The sequence below is a fragment of the Elephas maximus genome, chromosome 22, assembly GCF_024166365.1.
Source record: "Elephas maximus indicus isolate mEleMax1 chromosome 22, mEleMax1 primary haplotype, whole genome shotgun sequence".
Lineage (NCBI taxonomy): Eukaryota > Metazoa > Chordata > Mammalia > Proboscidea > Elephantidae > Elephas > Elephas maximus.
The window spans coordinates 42,809,571-42,831,162 of record NC_064840.1 but is presented as its reverse complement, the minus strand read 5'-3'; positions in this window follow the sequence as shown (position 1 = coordinate 42,831,162).

Genomic DNA, 21,592 nt, shown 5'->3' with positions numbered 1-21,592 from the left:
GAATTTGGATTGGAATTGCTTTGTATCTATAGATGGCTTTTGGTAGAATAGACATTTTTACAATGTTAAGTCTTCCTGTCCATGAGCAAGGTACATTTTTCCACTTATATAGGTCTCTTTTGGTTTCTTGCAGAAGTGTATTGTAGTTTTCTTTGTATAGGTCTTTTACATCTCTGGTAAGATTTATTCCTAAGTATTTTATCTTCTTGGGGGCTACTGTAAATGTTATTGATTTGGTGATTTCCTCTTCCATGTTCCTTTTGTTGGTGTAGAGGAATCCAACTGATTTTTGTATGTTTATCTTGTATCATGATACTCTGCTGAACTCTTCTATTAGTTTCAGTAGTTTTCTTGAGGTTTCTTTAGGGTTTTCTGTGTGTAAGATCATGTTATCTGCAAATAGAGATACTTTTACTTCTTTTTTGCCAATCTGGGTGCCCTTTATTTTTTTATCTAGCCTAATTGCTCTGGCTAGGACCTCCAGCACAATGTTGAATAAGAGTGGTGATAAAAAGCATCCTTGTCTGGTTCCTGATCTTAAGGGGAATGCTTTCAGGCTCTCTCCATTGAGGATGATGCTGGCTGTTGGCTTTGTATAAATGCCCTTTATTATGTTGAGGAATTTTCTTCTATTCCTATTTTGCTGAGAGTTTTTATCATGAATGAGTGTTGAACTTTGTCAAATGCCTTTTCTGCATCAATTGATAAGATCACATGGTTCTTGTGTTTTGTTTTATTGATATGATAAAAAAAAAAGATATGATAGATTACATTATTTGTTTTTCTAATGTTGGACAATCCGTGCATACCTGGTATGAATCCCACTTGGTCATGGAAAATGATTTTTTTTGATATATTGTTGAATTCTACTGGGTAGAATCTTGTTGAGGATTTTTGCATCTGTGTTCATGAGGGATATAAGGTCTGTAATTTTCTTTTTTTGTGGTGTCTACCTGGTTTTGGTATCAGGGATATGGTGGCTTCATAGAATGAGCTTGGGAGTATCCCATCCTTTTCTATGCTCTGAAGTACCTTCAGTAGTAGTGGTGTTAACTCTTCTCTGAAAGTTTGATAGAACTCTGCAGTGAAGCCGCCCGGGCCAGGGCTTTTTTTTTGTTGGGTGTTTTTTGATTACCTTTTCGATCTCTTTTTTTGTTATGGGTTTATTTAGTTGTTCTACCCTGCAGCTGCTTTTGAATGATCTTCAGCAAAATTTTACTTGTTTGTGATATCCATGATACTGTTCGATAATTTCTTCCTTCGGCTGGATCACCTTTCTTTCTAGGTAGTTGGCCAGGTAGCTGTTCTTCAAATTTCTTGGCATAGATGAACGAGCACTTCCAGCCTATATGCATTTATCGAAATATCTCAAGTGGTATTCTGACAATTCCTGGAGACTTGTTTTTCACCAATGCCTTCAGTGCAGCTTGTACTTCTTTGTTCAGTACCATCGGTTTCCGATCATGTGGTACCTCCTGACATGTTTGAATGACGACCAATTCTTTTTCGTATAGTGACTTTATCTATTCCTTCCACCTTCTTTGATGCTCATCTAATCACCAGTAATTATGAATGCATCCTGATTGAATGTTTGATCAATTTCAGACTGAAGAAGTTGGTAAAAATCTCCAATTTCTTCATCTTTGGCCTTAGCGGTTGATGCATAAATTTGAATAATAGTCATATTAACTGATCTTCCTTGTACGAGTATGGATATTATCCTATCACTGAGCATTGTGCTTTAGGGTAGATCTTGAAATGTTCCTTTTGACAATGAATGCAACGCCATTCCTCTTCAAGTTGTCATTCCCAGCATAGTAGACCATATGATTGTCCAATTCAAAATGACTAATACCAGCCAGTCTATTTCAGCTCACTAATGCCTAGGATATCAATGTTTATGCATTCCATTTCACTTTTGACGATTTGCAATTTTCCTAGATTCATACTTCTTACATTCCATGTTCCAATTATTAATGGATGTTTGCAGCTGTTTCTTCTCATTTTGAGTTGTGCCACATCAGGAAATGAAGGTCCTGAAAGCTTAACTCCATCCATGTCATTAAGGTCGACTCTACTTTGAGGAGGCAGATCTTCCCCAGTCTGAGGGGCTTATCTTCTAGCACTATATCAGACAATGTTCCACTGCTATTCATAAGGTTTTTCACTGGCTAATTGTCTTCAGAAGTAGATTGCTGGGTCCTTCTTCCTAGCCTGTGTTAGCCTGGAAGCTCAACTAAAGCCTGTCTTCCATGAGTGACCCTGCTGGTATGTGAATACCAGTGGCATAGCTTCCAGCATCACAGCAACATGCAAGCACCCACAGTATGACAAACTGACAGATGCATCACAATAATACAGACAGATGTGGTACAATAATAGCAAACACCTGTTCACAACATGCCAATCACAGTATAAGGTGCTTTACCTGTATATCATTCACTTAATTTTCACAACAACCCTACAAATGGCACTGCCATTATCCTTAATGTACACATGAGGAAACTGAGGCACAGGGAGATTAAGTAACTTGCCCAGCTTATATAGCTAATAATTGACTGAGCTGAGATTCAAACCAGGCAGAATTCGTGTTTTTAATCATTAAGTTATACTGTCTTAGAGTCACAATAAAATATAATAAAAATTCCAACCACAACCAAATAACTGTTGAGTCACAAAGAATCTCCCTTCCAGTGAAGAACCCAGTTACCTCTCTCCCTACACTGAAGTTTGTGGGAGAAGTTACACATGGCAATGTGGAAGGAGTATTCTTTTAATGGAAAACATGTTCAAATCCTAGACCCACGACTTCCTAGTTATGTGCCCTCAGCCAAGATAAAAACCAAAACCAAAAGTTAACTTCAATTTCCCTCATTTATAAAAATGGGGCCAATAATAGCTTCTTCATGAGGCTGTGGTGAGGATTAACCAGAGCATGGCCCAAGGCAGATATAAAATGAACCCACGTGTACAGAAAATTGTGGGTCATGGCATTCAGCTGAATTGGGGCTGTTCATTTATTTGGATCTGGGTTTGGGACTTCACATTTATTTCAGGTTAAATTTTATTAAACTTCAACTAATTGGAGCTTGCCAATTGTTCCAACTGATTTTAGTCTTTCTGAATCCCGATCAAAAGTACTTTGATAACCTTCCCTGCTTTGTGTTATTGGCAAACATGGTAAGGGCTGGGTGAAAGGTAGACCTTTTAACCTCCCTCCAGGCTGACAGCGCTCTTCACCCCTCCCCCCAGCACATATAAAAAAAAAAAAGTCACTCTTATTTCTCTATTTCTTTCACAAGGAGTGAAAACGTGGGCAATATTTTACTGACGACCCGATAGAATAGAGACCAGACAGAATACACTTAACCTTCTAGTTGAGTAATCCTGGTAAAAATAGGAAATGACCTTCTGTGAAAAATTTTTCCTTTCTCCTATTCTTGTAAAATCAAATTAAGTCTCAGATGAGCACAAAGGTTGAGAGGTTGGCTGTGATTTTATCTTTATGTTTTTTTTTTTTTTTCCCTTCTCAGACTTATTAATTAAAACTAATCTGGAGCATTTAGTATCATCCGTTGAGAAAAACATTTTCAAGAACCAAGCTAAAAAAAATAAATAAATAAAGCACATAATAATGAGGAGGGAAAGGGTGACTATAAGATTACAGTGGCATCTTGTGGACAATACGTTTTACTGCAGTCAATGTGGCCCAGTAGGCCCTTCACAATGATACACAGAGAATACACACAGTATTCTTTTTCATATCCTCTGAGTTTTGTCAGCTGTTAAAATACTAAGAAGCCCTGGTGGCACAACGGTTGCTAACCAAAAAGTTGGTGGTTTTAACCCACTAGTGGTTCCATGGGAAAAAGATGTGGCAGTCTGTTCCCTTAAAGATTACAATTTAGGAAATTCCATGGGAAGCTCTCCTTGGCCCTTTAGGGTCACTATGAGTCGTAATTGACTCGACAGCACCTAACAACAACATTCTCCTTCAAATTCTGAGTTTTGTCAACTGTTAAAATATTAACTTTAAAATTAAATATGGATAATATATCTGAAATATCCTTCGGCAGTTTATCAGCACTTCTTGATTTTTTAATACATCATCATCACCCATTTATGTGCACCAAGATCTGTAATAACATTGGAGAAAAAAGAAACGACGTTCACCATAGAGTCCTTGACCTCAAGCAGATTACAACATAGTTAAGGCCAGGTTGTTAAGTTTATCCTGCCTTGTATGGACCTGATGCCTTCCCCACAAGCTGGGCGTGGGGGTGGATACAGAAATTTCAGTGAAGTCAAGCACCATCAATCCAACTCTATGGCACCCATCCATTGCCAAGAAATGTTATCAAGAACTTTCCCAAACTAGAAGATTTCTTCAACACACATTTAGTCCTACCCCCCACCCAAGTATGGATCAGTAGGCTGTACCCAGGGATTTAGCATTCTGGACCTATGCCTGTCTTACTTTGAAAAGGAAATTATAACTATCTCACCCCCCAAGAAGTTAGTTTGGCTCTCTGGCTAAAATTAGTGTTTCTCAAAACCACGGCCTCTGGATTGCAAGGAGAGTGGAAAGTTAGGAAAGATATAATGGGTTCTTTGCACAGGTCTCAGTCTTTATTTCTTTCCTTCCTCCTTCCTACCTTATTTCTTTCTTTTAAATTTTCAGCATTTCAAAACTTCTATGGATATTTTACATTTCCCTGTGTGAGGTAAACTAAGCTGTTATTATTTGTATTTATTTATTTTTTGCTGGACTCTTATAGCACTGGTTATCTCAAAATAATCAGAAACTATAATGCTGTTGGAAACTCTGGTGGCGTAGTGGTTAAGAGTTCGGCTGCTAACGCAAAGATCAAGAGTTCAAATCCACCAGGCGCTCTTCGGAAACCCCATGAGATAGTTGTACTTTGTGCTATAGGGTCGCTACGAATCAGAATAGACTGGATGGCAAACGGTTTGGGTTTTCCTTTTTTTTTTGGTTTTATGATGCTATTATTTGTGTCTTTTATAAATAAAAATTAGAAAGCAAAGTTGATTATTTCTTAATAAATTCAGTGTGTTTGGTAGACAAAATATCTCAAAGTGGTGTCTTTAAACGAAAAGGGATGAAAACCCTGTTTTAGATAGAAGTGCTGTCCTCTAGTGGACATATGTAATACTACAGATCATGAACAAGGTTGAAGGAGAAACGGGAAGTTACTTGTAAGTTGCTATCGAATGCATTCTGCAGAGTGCTGTATTCTTCTTTTGAGGATTCTTCGGGACCATGAAAAATTTCTCCTTTAGCTTCTAAACCACCTACCACATCCCAGGAGCCACCAAATAGCTGCAATTTTCTGGTTCCTGGAAATCTAGCTCTCCTAACCAGCTGCACCTCTTTCACCTATGTGTGGCCTAATTATAATCTCCTCCTGCCTCTGCTACCTATTCGTAAAGCATCCAGTTAACCCATTATCCAGGTTCCCTACTAATTCCAGCAGCGTCCATTTCTTGCTACTGGGGCAGGAGGTGGAGAATGAAGGGAATGATGAAACACTGAGCAATTTCTCTTCATTGTGACCAAAACCCAAAAAACCAAACCCGTTGCTGCTGAGTTGATTCTGACTCATGGATACCCCATGTGTTTACAGAGTAGAACTTCTCCATAGGATTTTCTTGGCTGTAATCTTTTATTTTTAAAATAATTTATGTTATTGTTTTTGTTGTTATTAAGAATATACATAGCAAAAACATACACAAATTCAAGTCTCTACATGTACAATTCAGTGACATTGATTACATTCTTTGAGGTGTGCAACCGTTCTCATCCTCCTTTTCTGTGTTGTTTCTTCCCCATTAACATAAATTCACTGCCCACTAAGGTTCCTATCTAATTTTTTGAGTTGCTATCGTCAATTTGATCCCATATAGAGAGATCTTAAAAGAGCATAATGCTCAAGGCAGACATACTTTACTAGTTAAGCAAAACTATTGTTTTAAGAAGGCTTCAGGGGATATTTTTGGTTTAAGGTTTAAAGATTATCTAAGGGCAATAGTTTCAGGGGTTCTTTCAGCCCCATTGGCTCAAGAAAGTTTGGAGTCCATGATAATTTGAAATTCTGGTCTACATTTTCCCCTCTTTGATTAGGATTCTTCTATTGAATTTTGATCCAAATCTTCAGTAATGGTAGCTGGGCACCATCCAGTTCTGGTCTCATGGCAAAGGAGGCAGTTGTTCGTGGAGGCAATTAGTCACCCATTCCATTTGCTCCTCTGATTCCTGATACTTCTTCTGTTACTCCAGGTGATTAGAGACCAATTGTTTTGCCTTGGATGGCCACTTGCAAGCTTTTAAGACCCTAGGCACTACTCAACAAACTAGAAGGAAGAACAGAAGCGCTACACACATTATTAAGCCAATTAACTGGGTTGTCCCATGAAACCATGACCCTAAACCTTCAAACCAAGAAACCAAATCCCATGAGGTGTTTGGCTGTATGTAAGCAACCTTCAGCAGCTACACTTTTTGTGTGTGTGTGTGTCATTGTTGCAAATATATCTATCACATAACTTTTGCCAGTTCAACGTTTTACAGGGTACAACATATGACAGCAATTGTCTTAATTGGCTGTGCACCTTTACCCTTTATCAGTGCAATATTTCCGTCACTGTAAACAATAAGCAATAAACCTCCTCTCCCCCTCCTCCAGACCCTGGTAAGAACTAATAAACTTTTGTCTCTACACATTTGCCTATTCATGTCCTTTTATATAAAGGAGATCATATAACACTTGTCCTTTTGTGATAATTTGCTCAACATGATGTCTTCAGGCTCCATCCATTTGGTAGCATGTATCAAGACTTCATTTCTCTTACTGGCTGAGTAGTATCCCATTGTATGTGTGTATCACGTTTTGTTTATTCGTTCATCCATTGATGGGCATTTAAGTTGTTTCCACCTTTTGGCTATTGTGAATACTGCTACAATGAGCACTGGTGTACAACAATCTGTTTGAGTCTCTGCTTTCCAGTATTTTGGGTACAGGTAGTCACTGGCTCTGTTCCGATGACTCAGTCATAAGTCGGTTCTGATGTTAAGTCAAATCTCTCTCTCTCTTTTTGAGTTTTCATTATTATTGCCTTTTATTATCAATATCTTTATGAACCCAATCTTTGAACATCTGCGAGTGAACACCTGAGAACAAAAAATCAGCAAGTTATGTGCTGCAACATTGCATGTAGTACATATTACTAACGATAAGATGTACAAAAAAAAGAAAAACCAAAACCGGTGGTCTTAAGTGCAATTCATCATAACTTGAATACATTGTAAGTCGGGGACTACTTGTATATTACCTAGGAGTGGAATTGCTGGGTCATAAATATAAAATTTTTTATATTTTATGGTAGTTCTATTTTTCGTTTTTTGAAGAACTGCCACACTTTTCCACAATGGCTGTACCATTTCCACCAGCGATGCACAAGGGTTCCAATTTTCCCACATCTCAACAACATTTGTTATTTTCTTTTAATCTTAGCCATACCAACCTGTTGCTGTTGAGTCGATTTAGGCTCATAGAGACCCTATAGGGCAGAATAGAACTGCCCCATAGGGTTTCCAAGGCTGAAATCTTTACAGAAGCAAACTGCCACATCTTTCTCCCATGGAGTGCCTAGTGGGTTTGAACAATTGATCTTTTGGTTAGCAGCCAGGCACTTAACCACCGTGCTACCAGGCTCCTCTTAGCCATCTTAGGGGGTGTGAGGTATGGGTCTGGTTTCATTTTTTTGCAGATGGATATCCAGTTATGCCAGCACCATTTGTTAAAAAGACTGTCTTTTCCCCATTTAACTGCCTTTGGGCCTTTGTCAAATATCAACTGCTCATATGTGGATGGATTTATAACTGGATTCTCAATTCTGTTCCATTGGTCCACGTATCTGTTGTTGTACAAGTACCAGGCTGTTTTGACTACTGTGGTTGTATAATAGGTTCTAAAGTCAGGTAGAGTGAGGCCTCCCACTTTGTTCTTCTTTTTCAGTAATGCTTTACTTATCCTGGGCCTCTTTCCCTTCCATATGAAGTTGGTGATTTATTTCTCCATATCATTAAAAAATGTCTTTGGAATTCGGATTGGAATTACTTTGTATCTATAGACGGCTTTTGGTAGAATGGACATTTTTACAATGTTAAGTCTTCCTATCCATGAGCAAGGTATGTTTTTCCACTTACACAGGTCTCTTTTGGTTTCTTGCAGTAGTGGCTTGTAGTTTTCTTTGTATAGGTCTTTTATATCTCCAGTAAGATTTATTCCTAAGTATTTTATCTTTTTTTTTTTTTTTAATTTTTATTGTGCTTTAAGCGGAAGTTTACAAATCAAGTCAGTCTCTCACACAAAAACTTATATACACGGTGCTACATACTCCCAATTGGTCTCCCCCTAATGAGACAGCCTGCTCCCTCCCTCCACTCTCTTCATGTCCATTTCACCAGCTTCTAACCCCCTCCACCTTCTCATCTCCCCTCCAGGCAGGAGATGCCAACATAGTTTCAAGTGTCTACCTGATCCACGAAGCTCACTCCTCACCAGCATCCCTCTCCAACCCATTGTCCAGTCCAATCCCTATCTGAAGAGTTGGCTTTGGGAATGGATCCTGTCCTGGGGCAACAGAAGGTCTGGGGGCCATGACCACCAGGGTACTTCTAGTCTCAGTCAGACCATTAAGTCTGGTCTTTTTATGAGAATCTGGGTCTGCATCCCACTGTTCTCCTGCTCCTTCAGGGGTTCTCTGTTGTGTTCTCTGTCAGGGCAGTCATCGGTTGTAGCCGGGCACCATCTAGCTCTTTCGGTCTCAGGCTGATGTGGTCTCGGTCTTTGTGGCCCTTTCTGTCTCTTGGGCTTGTAATCACCTTGTGTCCTTGGTGTTCTTCATTGTCCTTTGATCCACGTGGGCTGGGACCAATTGATGCATCAGAGATGGCTGCTTGATAGTGTTTAAGACCCCAGATGCCTCTCTCCAAGGAAGGATGCAGAATGTTTTCTTAATAGATTTTATTATGCCAATTGATTTAGATGTACCCTGAAACCATGGTCCCCAAACCCCCTCCCCTGCTACGCTGGTCTTCAAAGCATTCAGTTTATTCAGGAAGCTTCTTTGCTTTTGGTTTAGTCCAGTTGTGCTGACCTTGCCTGTAATGTGTGTTGTTTTTTCCGTCACCTAAAGTAGTTCATATCTACTATCTAATTAGTGAATACCCCTCTCCCACCCTCCCTCTCTCCCTCCTCTCATAACCATCAACGAATATTTTCTTTTCAGTTTAAACTATTTCTTGAGTTCTTAAAACAGCGGTCTTATACAATATTTGTCCTTTTGCAGCTGACTAATTTCGCTCAGCATAATGCCTCCCAGATTCCTCCATGTTTTCAAATGTTTCACAGATTCATCACTGTTCTTTATTGATGCGTAGTATTCTGTTGTGTGAATATACCATAATTTATTTATCCATTCATCCGTTGATGGGCACTTTGGTTGCTTCCATCTTTTTGCTATTGTAAACAGTGCTGCAATGAACACGGGTGTGCATATATCTGATTGTGTAAAGGCTCTTATTTCTCTAGGATATATTCCAAGGAATGGGATTGCTGGATCGTATGGTAGTTCTATTTCTAGCTTCTTAAGGAAGGGCCAAATCAATTTCCAAAGTGGTTGTACCATTTTACATTCCCACCAGCAGTGTATAAGTGTTCTAGTCTCTCCACAACCTCTCCAACATTTATTGTTTTGTGTTTTTTGGATTAATGGTGGCCTTGTTGGAGTGAGATGGAATCTCATTGTACTTTTGATTTGTATTTCTCTAATGGCTAATGACCGTGAACACTTCCTCATGTATCTGTTAGCTACCTGAATGTCTTCTTTAGTGCAGTTCCTGTTCATATATTTTGCCCATTTTTTAACTGGGTTATTTTTCTTTTTGCAATTGAGTGTTTGCAGTACCATGTAGATTTTAGAGATCAGGTGCTGATCGGAAATGTCATAGCTCAAAACTTTTTCCCAGTCTGTAGGTAATCTTTTTACTCTTTTGGTAAAGTCTTTGGATGAGCGTAGGTGTTTGATTTTTAGGAGCTCCCAATTATCTAGTTTTTGTTCTGCATTGTTAGTAGTGTTATGTATACTGTTTATGCCATGTATTAGGGCTCCTAACATTGTCCCTATTTTTTCTTCCATGATCTTTATGGTTTTAGATTTTATATTTAGGTCTTTGATCCATTTTGAGCTTGTTTTTGTGCATGGAGTAAGTTATGGGTCTTGCCACATTTTTTTGCGGATGGATATCCAGTTATGCCAGCACCATTTGGATCGGAATTGCATTAAATGTATAGATCGCTTTTAGTAGAATAGCCATTTTTATAATGTTAAATCTTCCTATCCATGAGCAAGGTATGTTTTTTCACTTATGTAGGTCTCTTTTGGTTTCTTGCAGAAGTGTATAGTAGTTTTCTTTGTATAAGTCTTTTACATCTCTGGTAAGATTTATTCCTAAGTATTTTATCTTCTTGGGGGCTACTGTAAATGGTATTGATTTGGTGATTTCCTCTTGGATGTTCTTTTTGTTGGTGTGGAGGAATCCAACTGATTTTCGTATGTTTATCTTGTATCATGATACTCTGCTGGACTCTTCTATTAGTTTCAGTAGTTTTCTTGAGGTTTCTTACGGCTTTCTGTGTATAAGATCATGTCGTCTGCAAATGGAAATATTTTTACTTCTTTTTTGCCAATCTGGATGTCCTTTATTTCTTTATCTAGCCTAATTGCTCTGGCTAGGACCTCCAGCACAATGTTGAATAAGAGCGGTGATAAAGGGTATCCTTGTCAGGTTCCCGATTTTAAGGGGAATGTTTTCGTGCTCTGTCTATTTAGGATGATGTTGGCTATTGGTTTTGTATAAATGCCCTGTATTATGTTGAGGAATTTTCCTTATATTCCTATTTTGCTGAGAGTTTTTATCAGGAATTGGTATTCAACTTTGTCAAATGCCTTTTCTGCATCAATTGATAAAATCATGTGATTCTTGTCTTTTGTTTGTTTTATTTATATGATGGATTACATTAGTTGTTTTTTAATGTTGAACCATCCCTGCATACCTGGTATGAATCCCACTTGGTCATGGTGAATGATTTTTTTGATATGTTGTTGAATTTTTGAATTCTATTGGCTAGAATTTTGTTGAGGATTTTTGCATCTACATTCATGAGGGATATAGGTCTGTAATTTTCTTTTTTTGTGGTGTCTTTACCTGGTTTTGGTATCAGGGATATGGTGGCTTCATAGAATGAGTTTGGGAGTATTCCCTCTTATTCTATGCTCTGAAATACCTTTAGTAGTAGTGGTGTTAAATCTTCTCTCAAAGTTTGGTAGAACTCTGCAATGAAACCCTCTGGACCAGGGCTTTTTTTTGGTTGGGAGTTTTTTGATTACCTTTTCAATCTCTTCTTTTGTTATGGTCTATTTAGTTGTTCTACCTCTGTTTCTGTTAGTTTAGGTAGGTAATGTGTTTCTAGGAATTCATCCATTTCTTATAGGTTTTCAAATTTGTCGGAGTACAATTTTTCATAGCAATCTGATATGATTCTTTCAATTTCATTTGGGTCTGGTTTAATATTGCCCATCTCATTTCTTATTGAGGTTATTTTCATCCTCTCCTGTTTTTCTTTTGTCAGTTTAGCCAATCGTTTATCAATTTTGTTAATTTTTTCAAAGAACCAGGTTTTGGTCTTGTTAATTCTCTCAATTGTTTTCTATTTCATTTAATTTGGCTCTAATTTTTATGATTTGCTTTCTTCTGGTGTCTGAGGGTTTTTTTTTTTTTTTTTTTTCTCTCTATTTGTTCAAGTTGTAGGGATAATTCTTTGATTTTGGCCCTTTCTTCTTTTTGGATATGTGCATTTATTCATATAAATTGACCTCTGGATACTGCTTTCGGTGTGTCCCAAAGTTTTTGATAGGAAGTGTTTTCATTCTCATTGGATTCTCTGAATTTCTTTATTCCATCCTTAATGTCTTCTATAACCCAGTCTTCTTTGAGCAGGGTATTGTTCAGTTTCCAACTCCTTGGTTTCTTTTCCCTGATTTTTCTATTATTGATTTCTACTTTTTTGGCCTTATGATCAGAGAAGATGCTTTGTAATATTTCAATATTTTGGATTCTGCTAAGGCTTGCTTTATGACCTAATGTGTGGTCTATTCTAGAGAATGTTCCATGTGCACTAGAAAAGAAAGTATACGTGGTTGCTGTTGGGTGGAGTGTTCTGTATATGTCTATGAGGCCAAGTTGGTTGATTGTGGCATTTAGATCTTCCATGTCTTTATTGAGCTTCTTTCTGGATGTCCTGTCCTTCACCAAAAGTGGTGTTTAGAAGTCTCCTAGTATAATTGTGGAGCTATCTATCTCACTTTTCAATGCTGTTAGAGTTTTTTTTTTTTTTTTTTTAATGTATCTTGCAGCCCTGTTATTGGGTGCATAAATATTTAATATGGTTATATCCTCCTGGTATATTCTCCCTTTAATCATTATATAGTATCTTTCCTTATCCTTTCAGGTGGATATAACTCTGAAATGTATTTTTTCAGAAATTAAAACTGTCACTCCTGTGTTTTTGATTGTTTTTTCCTTGATATATTTTTTTCCATCCTTTGAGCTTTAGTTTGTGTCTCTAACTTTAAGTCTCCTGGAGGCAGCATATAGACAGACCTTGTGTTTTTATCCATTCTCTTTATACGTGCACTTTGTCCATTTACATTTGGTGTAATTGTGGATAGGTATGAATTTACTGCCGTTATTTTGATGTCTTTTTTTGTGTGTTGTTGACAGTTTCTTTTTTCCACTCCCTTTTTTGTGCCGAGTAGTTCATCTTTATATATTGTCTTCTCTGTTTCTTCATTGTTGTTGATTTTGTTTCTGCTGAGTCTCTATTTTTTTCTTGTATTTTATTTTGATGTGTAGGATAGTTTGTCTGCTTTGTGGTTACCTGAATATTTACCCCTATTTTTCTAAGTTTAAACCTGTTATTTTTTTATATCGCCTTGTCCTGTTCATATGAAAAATCTATGAGTACATTTTTTAGTCCCTCTTTATTGTTTTAATGTTGTCTTCTTTTACATAATAACATTGCTATTTTTTGAGCATTTTTTTATCTTGATTTATTTTTGTGATCTCCCTGTCTGGGTTGACATCTGAGTGCTCTGTCCAGTGTTCTATTCTTGGGTTGATACCTAATATTATTGATTTTTTTATCCAAAGAACTCCCTTTAGTATTTCTTATAGTATTGATTTGGTTTTTATGAATTCCCTAAACTTCTTTTTATCTGGAAATGTCCTAATTTCACCTTCATATTTGAGAGACATTTTTGCTGGACATATGATTCTTGGCTGGGAATTTTTTTCCTTCAATTCTTTATGTAAGTCATCACATTGCCTTCTTGCCTGCATGGTTTCTGCTGAGTAGTCCGAGCTTGTTGATTCTCCTTGTAGGTGGCTTTTCGTTTATCCCTCGCTGCTCTTAAAATTTTCTCTTTATCTTTGGTTTTGGCAAGTTTGATTATAATATGTCTTGGTGACTTTCTTTTAACATCTACTTTATGTGGAATTTGATGAGCGTCTTGGTGGATATCTTCTCATCTTTCCACAATATCAGGAAAGTTTTCTGCCAACAAATCTGCAACAATTCTCTGTGTATTTTCTGTTATCCCTCCCTGTTCTGGTACTGCAGCCACTCGTAGGTTATTTCTCTCGATACAGTCCCACATGATTCTTAAGGTTTCTTCATTTTTTAAATTCTTTTATCTGATTTTTTTTCAAATATATTGGTGCCAAGTGCTTTATCTTCAAATTCACAAATTCTGTCCTCCACCTGCTCGATTCTGCCCCTCTGACTTTATTGAATTGTCTAACTCTGTAGTTTTATTGTTAATCTTCTGAAGTTCTGATTGCTGTCTATGGATTTTTACAGCTTATTAAATTTTTCTTTATGTTCTTGAATAACCTTTTTAATTTCTTCAACTGCTTTATCTGTGTGTTCCTTGGCTCGTTCTGCCTATTGCCTCATTTCCTTCCTGATGTCTTGAAGAGTTCTGTACATTAATCTTTTGTATTCTGTATCCAGTAATTCCAGGAAGGCACTTTCGTCTATAAAATCCCTTGATTCTTTGTTTTGAAAACTTGTTGAAGCGATCATGGTCTGTTTCTTTACGTGATTTGATATTGACTGTTGTCTCCAAGCTATCTATAAGTTATTGTATTAGTTTATCTTGTATTTGCTTAGTGTATCCTAGCTTTTTACTTTGTTTTGTTTTGATATGCCCAAATGGGTTGCTTGAGTGAGCTAACTTGATTTTTTTCACCTTTGAAGCTCTGACGTCCTGTCACCAGATGGCTAGAGCTTTTAACAGGTATATCAGTCTAGGAGTCCATTCACTTTTTTTTGTATGGATTCAGCTCAGGTGTCCAGGTAGCTGGTCATCAAGTGTGTGGTACAGGCTCTGTCTTACAGCCTTTGAAGGGCAGGGGTGATTGGTGTAGGTACTGGTATCTGGTTGAAGCAGGGGTCACACTCTGAATAAGGCAGGGAGCTGAGAATCATTCCCCAAATATCTCTGAGGAAAGTGCACCCCTCTTTCCTAGATCCTACAGGTAGGTTGGTTCAGCAGACAGACCATAAGCACCCAGAGTTTTGGGTTGTAAAGACTGGGAGGTACCGGTTATCCCTGGACCCCTGTTGCAGGTGGCTGGGTGACCTGAGTGGAGCCAGCTGTCCTTAGGCCCCTGTTGTGGGCAGGTAAGGACGCTGTTTAATTGGCAAAGTGGTGTCAAACATCAAACACCCACATCTCCACTGCACAGCTGAAACAGTTGTTGTCTGCCAACAAGGGCCTATTGTCCTGAAATAGGTCCCCACAGGTCCATGCAGGAGGGAAAAGTACTCAAAGTTCACAGACTGTTTGTGTCTGGACAGAAGCTGCTTCTGTCCTGAGCTCCCCAGGTTAGTGGAACTGGCAAATTATCTTTTCCCCCAACTGTGAATTTATTCCTTCTCCAAGGCTGAGAGGATGGCTCTACGTACTCAATAGGGACTATCTCAGGCCCAGGGAAATCAACAGCCACTGAAGCCAGCTTGGGGGTGGGAGGGGACCACGGTAAAATATACGCAATTTCTTGGCTTTTTCCAAGAGCCCTATTCTTCTCTGGTTCCGGAGGTGTGAGTAGGCTGTGTGGCTGGCTGTTTCTCCCTGAGGAAACTGCTGCCAAATGCTAGTATCAGCCCACTGCAGCCACTCCCAGGAATGGTGTCTGAGGGCTGCCAGCGATTCAGTTGTGGTAACACCTCTCCACTTCTTAACTATCTCTTCCTCCCCCTACTGTTCAGTTCATTTTCTAACTTTGCCTTTGATGCTCAGGGCTCCTAGCTTTTCATAAATATACTCATTTCACTTGTTTTTTTTTGGGTCTTTGTTGTAAGAGGACTTGCCGGAAGCATCTGTCTATTCTGCCATCTTGGCCCCACCTCTTCAGTAAAGTCTTTTGATGAACAAAAGTTTTTAATTTTTACGAGGCCCTTTTTATCCATTTTTGCTGTTTGTGCTTTTGTTATTGTATTAGATAATCCATTATTAAAAGGTAGGCCCGACGGCATTGCCCTTTCATTTCCTTCTAAGTATTTTATGGTTTTAGTTTGCACATTTAGGTCCATAATTCATTTTTAATTTGTTTTTGTGTATGGTGTGAGGCATGGATCTTGTTTCATTTTTCTGCATGTGGAGATCCAATTTTACCAACACCACTTATTTAATAGACTCTTTTTCCTCCATTGAATGGGCTTAGCCGCCTTGTCAAAAATCGCTGACCATAGATATGTTGGTTTATTTCTGAACTCTTAATTCTGTTCTGTTGGTTCTAGTTTGTAATCTTTTTGGTAGGAGATTGTCAGCCTTTCTTCTGAAGCACTGCTGAGTGGTTTCTAACCCCAATTTTTAGGTTAGCAGTCAATAGCAAACTGATTTCATCAGGGACCTTTTCTTTTGTTTTTCATTGTAACCATCAAGGGCAAGTTGCATTTGGTATTCTACCTTGGCAACAAAGTATTTATTTTTACAAACTAACACATACAGGCATTCTATCTATATAAAGCATTTGTGAGCAAAACACAGAAGAGTATTTTTCCCTACCTTAGAGCAGAGAGGATAAAGCAGTGCAGACTGTTGAATGGAGAAACAAATTACAAATGTCCATGCAGCACCACGAAAATCTCTCACTCCCTCAGTTTCCTCATCTGCAAAATAGAAGAGTTCAGTTAAGTGAGTTTTGTTCTTAAAGGAACAAATTTAGCCTAATTTGATAAGATTTATACCGTCTGAGCTTTCTATGAAATTTCTATTTATAGCCGCTTTCCCTGAGGTTTTGGTTATTTGTTAGCATGTAGCCATTCCCAGAAAGACAGTGTGGACTCAGTCACACTGGTCAAATATCAGATTGCCTCATATTAGCTGTGTTTTTTAGTTACTTGTGGTTGTGTTTCCCATACCTCTGTCAGTTTGTCACACTGTAGAGGCTTGTCTGTCGCTGTGATACTAGAAGCTATGCCACCGGTATTCAAATACCATCAGGGTCACCCATGGTAGACAGGTTTCAGCTGAACTTCCAGACTAACACAGACTAGGAAGAAGGACCCAACAGCCTACTTCTGAAAACAATTATCCAGCGACATCCTTATGAATAGCAGCAGAACGTTGAGATAGTACCAAAAGATGAGCCCCTCAGGTTGGAAGGCACTCAAAAGAAAACTGGGGAAGATTTGCCTATTCAAAATAGAGTCGACCTTAATGAAGTGAATGGAGTCAAGCTTTTGGGACCTTCATTTGCTGATGTGGCACGACTCAAAAGAGAAGAAACAGCTTCAAACATCCATTAATAATAAGAATGTGGGATGTACAGAGTACAAATCTAGGAAAACTGGAAATTGTCAAAAATGAAATGGAACCCATAATATTGATATCCTAGGCATTAGTGAGGTGAAATGGGCTGGTATTGGTCATTCTGAATCAGACAATCATATGGTCTACTGTGTTGGGAAGGACAGCTTGAAAAGGAATGGCATTGCATTCATTTTCAAAAAGAACATTTCATACCATGCTGTCAGATTTGAATAATGGTTGTATTAACTAGTCTTCCTTGTAGACGTATGGCTACAAGGAAGACTAGTTAATACAACCATTATTCAAATCTGCACCAACCACTAAGGCCAAAGATGAAGAATCTGAAGATTTTTACCAACTTCTACAGTCTGAAATTGATTGAACATGCAATCAGGAAGCATTCATAATTACTGGTGACTGGAATGTGGAAGTTGAAAACGAAGAAGAAGGATGAGTAGTTTAAAAATATGGCTTTGGTAATAGAAATAATGCTGGAGATCACATGATAGAATTTTGCAAGACCAACAACTTCTTCATTGCAAATACACCAACATAAACAGTGACTATACACATAGACCTTGCCAGATGGACCACACAGGAATCAAATAGACTACATCTGTGGAAAGAGGTGACAGAAAAACTCAGTATCATCAGTCAGAACAAGGCCAGTGGGTGACTGTGAAACAGACCATCGATTACTCATATGCAATTTCAAGATGAAATGGAAGAATTTAGAACAAGACCACAAGAGCCAAAGCATGGCCTTGTGTATATCCCACCTGAATTTAGAGACCACCTCAAGAATAGATTTGACGCTTTGAACAGTAATGACTGAAGAGCAGATGAGTTGTGGAATGATATCAAGTACATCATATATGAAGAAAGCAAAGGGTGGGAGGGAGAGCCAAGATGGTGGAATAGACAGATGCATCCTGTGAGCCCTCTTTACAAAATAGACCTGAAAAAACAAGTGAAACGAGTATGCTTGTGACAAGCTGGGAGCCCTGAGCATCAAAGGCAAGCTTAGACAATGAACTGAGGGGCATGGGGAGGAAGAGACCATTCAGAAGTGGAGAGGAGTTACTGGACCTGAATCGCAGGGAGCCCTCAGGCACTAGTCCCAGAGTAGGGGTGGTGGCGGCAGTGGGCTGGCACTAGCGTTCAGCCGCAGTTTCTTCAGGGAGAAGCAGCCAGCCCCACAGCCTACTCACACCTTAGGAACCAGAGGAGAAAGGCGATCTCAGCAAAAGCTAAGTACTTGCATATATTTTACTGTGCCCCCCCACCCCCAAGCCGGCTTCAGCGGCTGAATCCCTGGGCCTGAGATAGACCGTGGTGAGCACCTAGAGCCATCCTCCTGGCCTTGGGGAAGGAAAAAATTTGCAATTGGAAGGAAAAGATAATTTGCTAGCTCCATTAATTGGGGGAGCTCAGGACAGAAGCAGCTCCTGTCCAGGCATAAACCGTCCATGGACCTTGAGCACCTTTCCCTTCTGCATGGACCTGTGTGGGCCTATTTTGGGAGAATAGACCCTTGTTGGCAAACTCCAACCATTTTCAGCTGTGCGGTGGAGAGGTGGGTGTTTGACATTTGACATTGCTTTGCCTATTAAACAAGGTCCTCATCTACCCACATCAGGGACCTAAGGACTGGTAGCTCCACTCAGGTCACACAGCTACCCACGACAGGGGTCCAAAGATAACTGGTACCTCCCACTTCTTACAACCAAAAACTCTGGGTGCCCATGATCCCTCTGTAGAGCCCACCCACCAGCACGCTGTAGGGAACAGAGATGCATTTTCCTCAGAGACATTTGGAGGTCGGTTCTCAGCCCCCTACCTTGTTCAGAGCATAAACCCCTGCTGCAATCAGATACCAGTATATATGCCAATCTCCCCTGCCCCTCTACGACTGTAGGACAAAGCCTGCACCACACACTTGATGATTAGCTACCTGAAAACCTGAGCTGAACTTATACAAGAAAACTGAATGGACTCCTAGACTGATATACCTGATAACAGCTCTAGCCAGCTGGGACAGGACACCAGAGCTCCAAAGGAGAAAAAAATCAAGCTAGTTCACTCTAGCAACCCATAGGGGTATACCAAAACGAAAAGCAAGCAGCTATAACATAGTAGGCAAGCATAAACTAATACAATAACTTATAAATGGCTTGGAGACAACAGTCAATATCAAGTCACATAAGGAAACAGACCATGTTCACCTCAAAAGGCTCTCAAAAAAAGAATCCAGAGATCTTCTAGATGAAAGTGCGTTCCTGGAATTACCAGATGCAGAGTACAAAAGTTTCATATACAGAACCCTTCAAGTCATCAGGAAGGAAATGAGGCTATATGCTGAACAAGCGAAGGAACACACAGATAAAGAAACTCAAGAAATTGGAAGGATTATTCAGGAACATAATGAAAAGTTTGATAAGCTGGAAAAATCCATAGACAGACAGCAATCAGAAATTCAGAAGATTAATAATAAAATTACAGAATTAGATAACTCAGTAGAAAGTCAGAGGAGCAGAACTGAGCAAGTAGAAGCTAGAATTTCTGAACTCGAAGATAAATCACTTGGCATTAATATATTTGAAGAAAAATCAGATAAAAGAATTTAAAAAATGAAGAAACTTTAAGAATCATGTGGGACTGTATCAAGAGAAATATCCTACAAGTGATTGGAGTACCAGAACAGGGAGGGATAACAGAAAATGCAGAGAAAATTATTGAAGATTTGTTGGCATAAAACTTCCCTGATATTGTGAAAGACGAGAAGATATCTATCCAAGATGCTCGTTGAACTCCACATAAAGTAGATGTTAAAAGAAAGTCACCAAGACATATTATAATCAAACTTGCCAAAACCAAAGATAAAGAGAGAATTTTAAGAGCAGCGAGGGATAAATGAAAAGTCATCTACAAAGGAGAGCCAATAAGAATAAGCCCAGACTACTCTGCAGAAACCATGCAGGCAAGAATGCAATGGGATGAGTCATATAAAAAATTGAAGGACAAAAACTGCCACCCAAAAATCATATATCCAGCAAAACTGTCTCTCAAATATGAAGGTGAATTTAGGGCATTTACAGATAAACAGAAGTTTAGGAAATTTGTAAAAACCCAACCAAAACTACAAGAAATACTAAAGGGAGTTCTTTGGTTAGAAAATCAATAATATCACGTATCAACCCAAGACTAGAACACTGGGCAGAGCAACCAGAATTCAACCCAGATAGGGAAATAAAAAAAAACAGAGCAAGATTATATATATATAAAAAAAGCTCAAAACAGGGTAACGGCGATGTTATTATATAAAGGAAGACAACATTAAAATAATAAAGAGGGACTAAGAAATGTAATCGTACACCTTCCATATGGAGAGGAACACATGGCGATACAAAGAAATGAAAGTTAGTTTTAAATTTAGAAAAATAGGGGTAAATAATAAGGTAACCACAAAGGCGACAAACTATCCTACTCATCAAAATAAAATACAAGGGAAAAATACACTCTGCAGAAACAAAATCAACAACAACAAATATGAGGAAAGGGCAATACATAAAGAAAATCTGCTCAGCACAGAAAATCAAGTGGGAAAAAGAAACTCTCAACAACACACAAAAAAAGACATCAAAATGATTGCACTAAATTTATACCTATCCATAATTACCCTGAATGTAAATGGACTGAATGCACCATTAAAGAGACAGAGAGTGGCAGAATGGATTAAAAAACAAGATCCGTCTATACGCTGCCTACAAAAGACACATCTTAGACTTAGAGACACAAATAAACTAAAACTCAAAGGATGGAAAAAATATATCAAGGAAACAACAATCAAAAAAGAGCAGGAGTGGCAATATTAATTTCTGACAAAATGGACTTTAAAGTTAAATCCATCAGAAAGGATAAGGAAGGACACTATATAATGATTAAAGGGACAATACTCCAAGAAGATATAACCATATTAAATATTTACACACCCAATGACAGGGCTGCAAGATAAATAAAACAAACTCTATCAGCATTGAAAAGGGAGATAGACAGCTCCACAATAATAGTAAGAGACTTCAACACACCACTTTCGGTGAAGGACAGGACATCCAGAAAGAAGCTCAATGAAGACATAGGAGATCTAAGTGCCACAATCAACCAACTTGATCTCGTAGACATATACAGAACACTCCACCCAACAGCAACCAAGTATACTTTCTTTTCTAGTGCACATGGAACATTCTCTAGAATAGACCACATATTAGGTCATAAAGCAAGCCTTCGCAGAATCCAAAACATTGAAATATTACAAAGCATCTTCTCTGACCATAAGTCCATAAAAGTGGAAATCAATAACAGGAAAATCAGGGAAAAGAAATCAAACACTTGGAAACTGAACAATACCCTGCTCAAAAAAGACTGGATTATAGAAGACATTAAACATGGAATAAAGAAATTCATAGAATCGAATGAGAATGAAAACACTTCCTATAAGAACCTTTAGGACATAGCAGAAGTGGTGCTCAGAGGCCAATTTCTATCAATAAATGCACACATCCAAAAAAGAAGAAAGGGCCAAAATCAAAGAATTATCCCTACAACTAGAACAAATAGAAAGAGAACAACA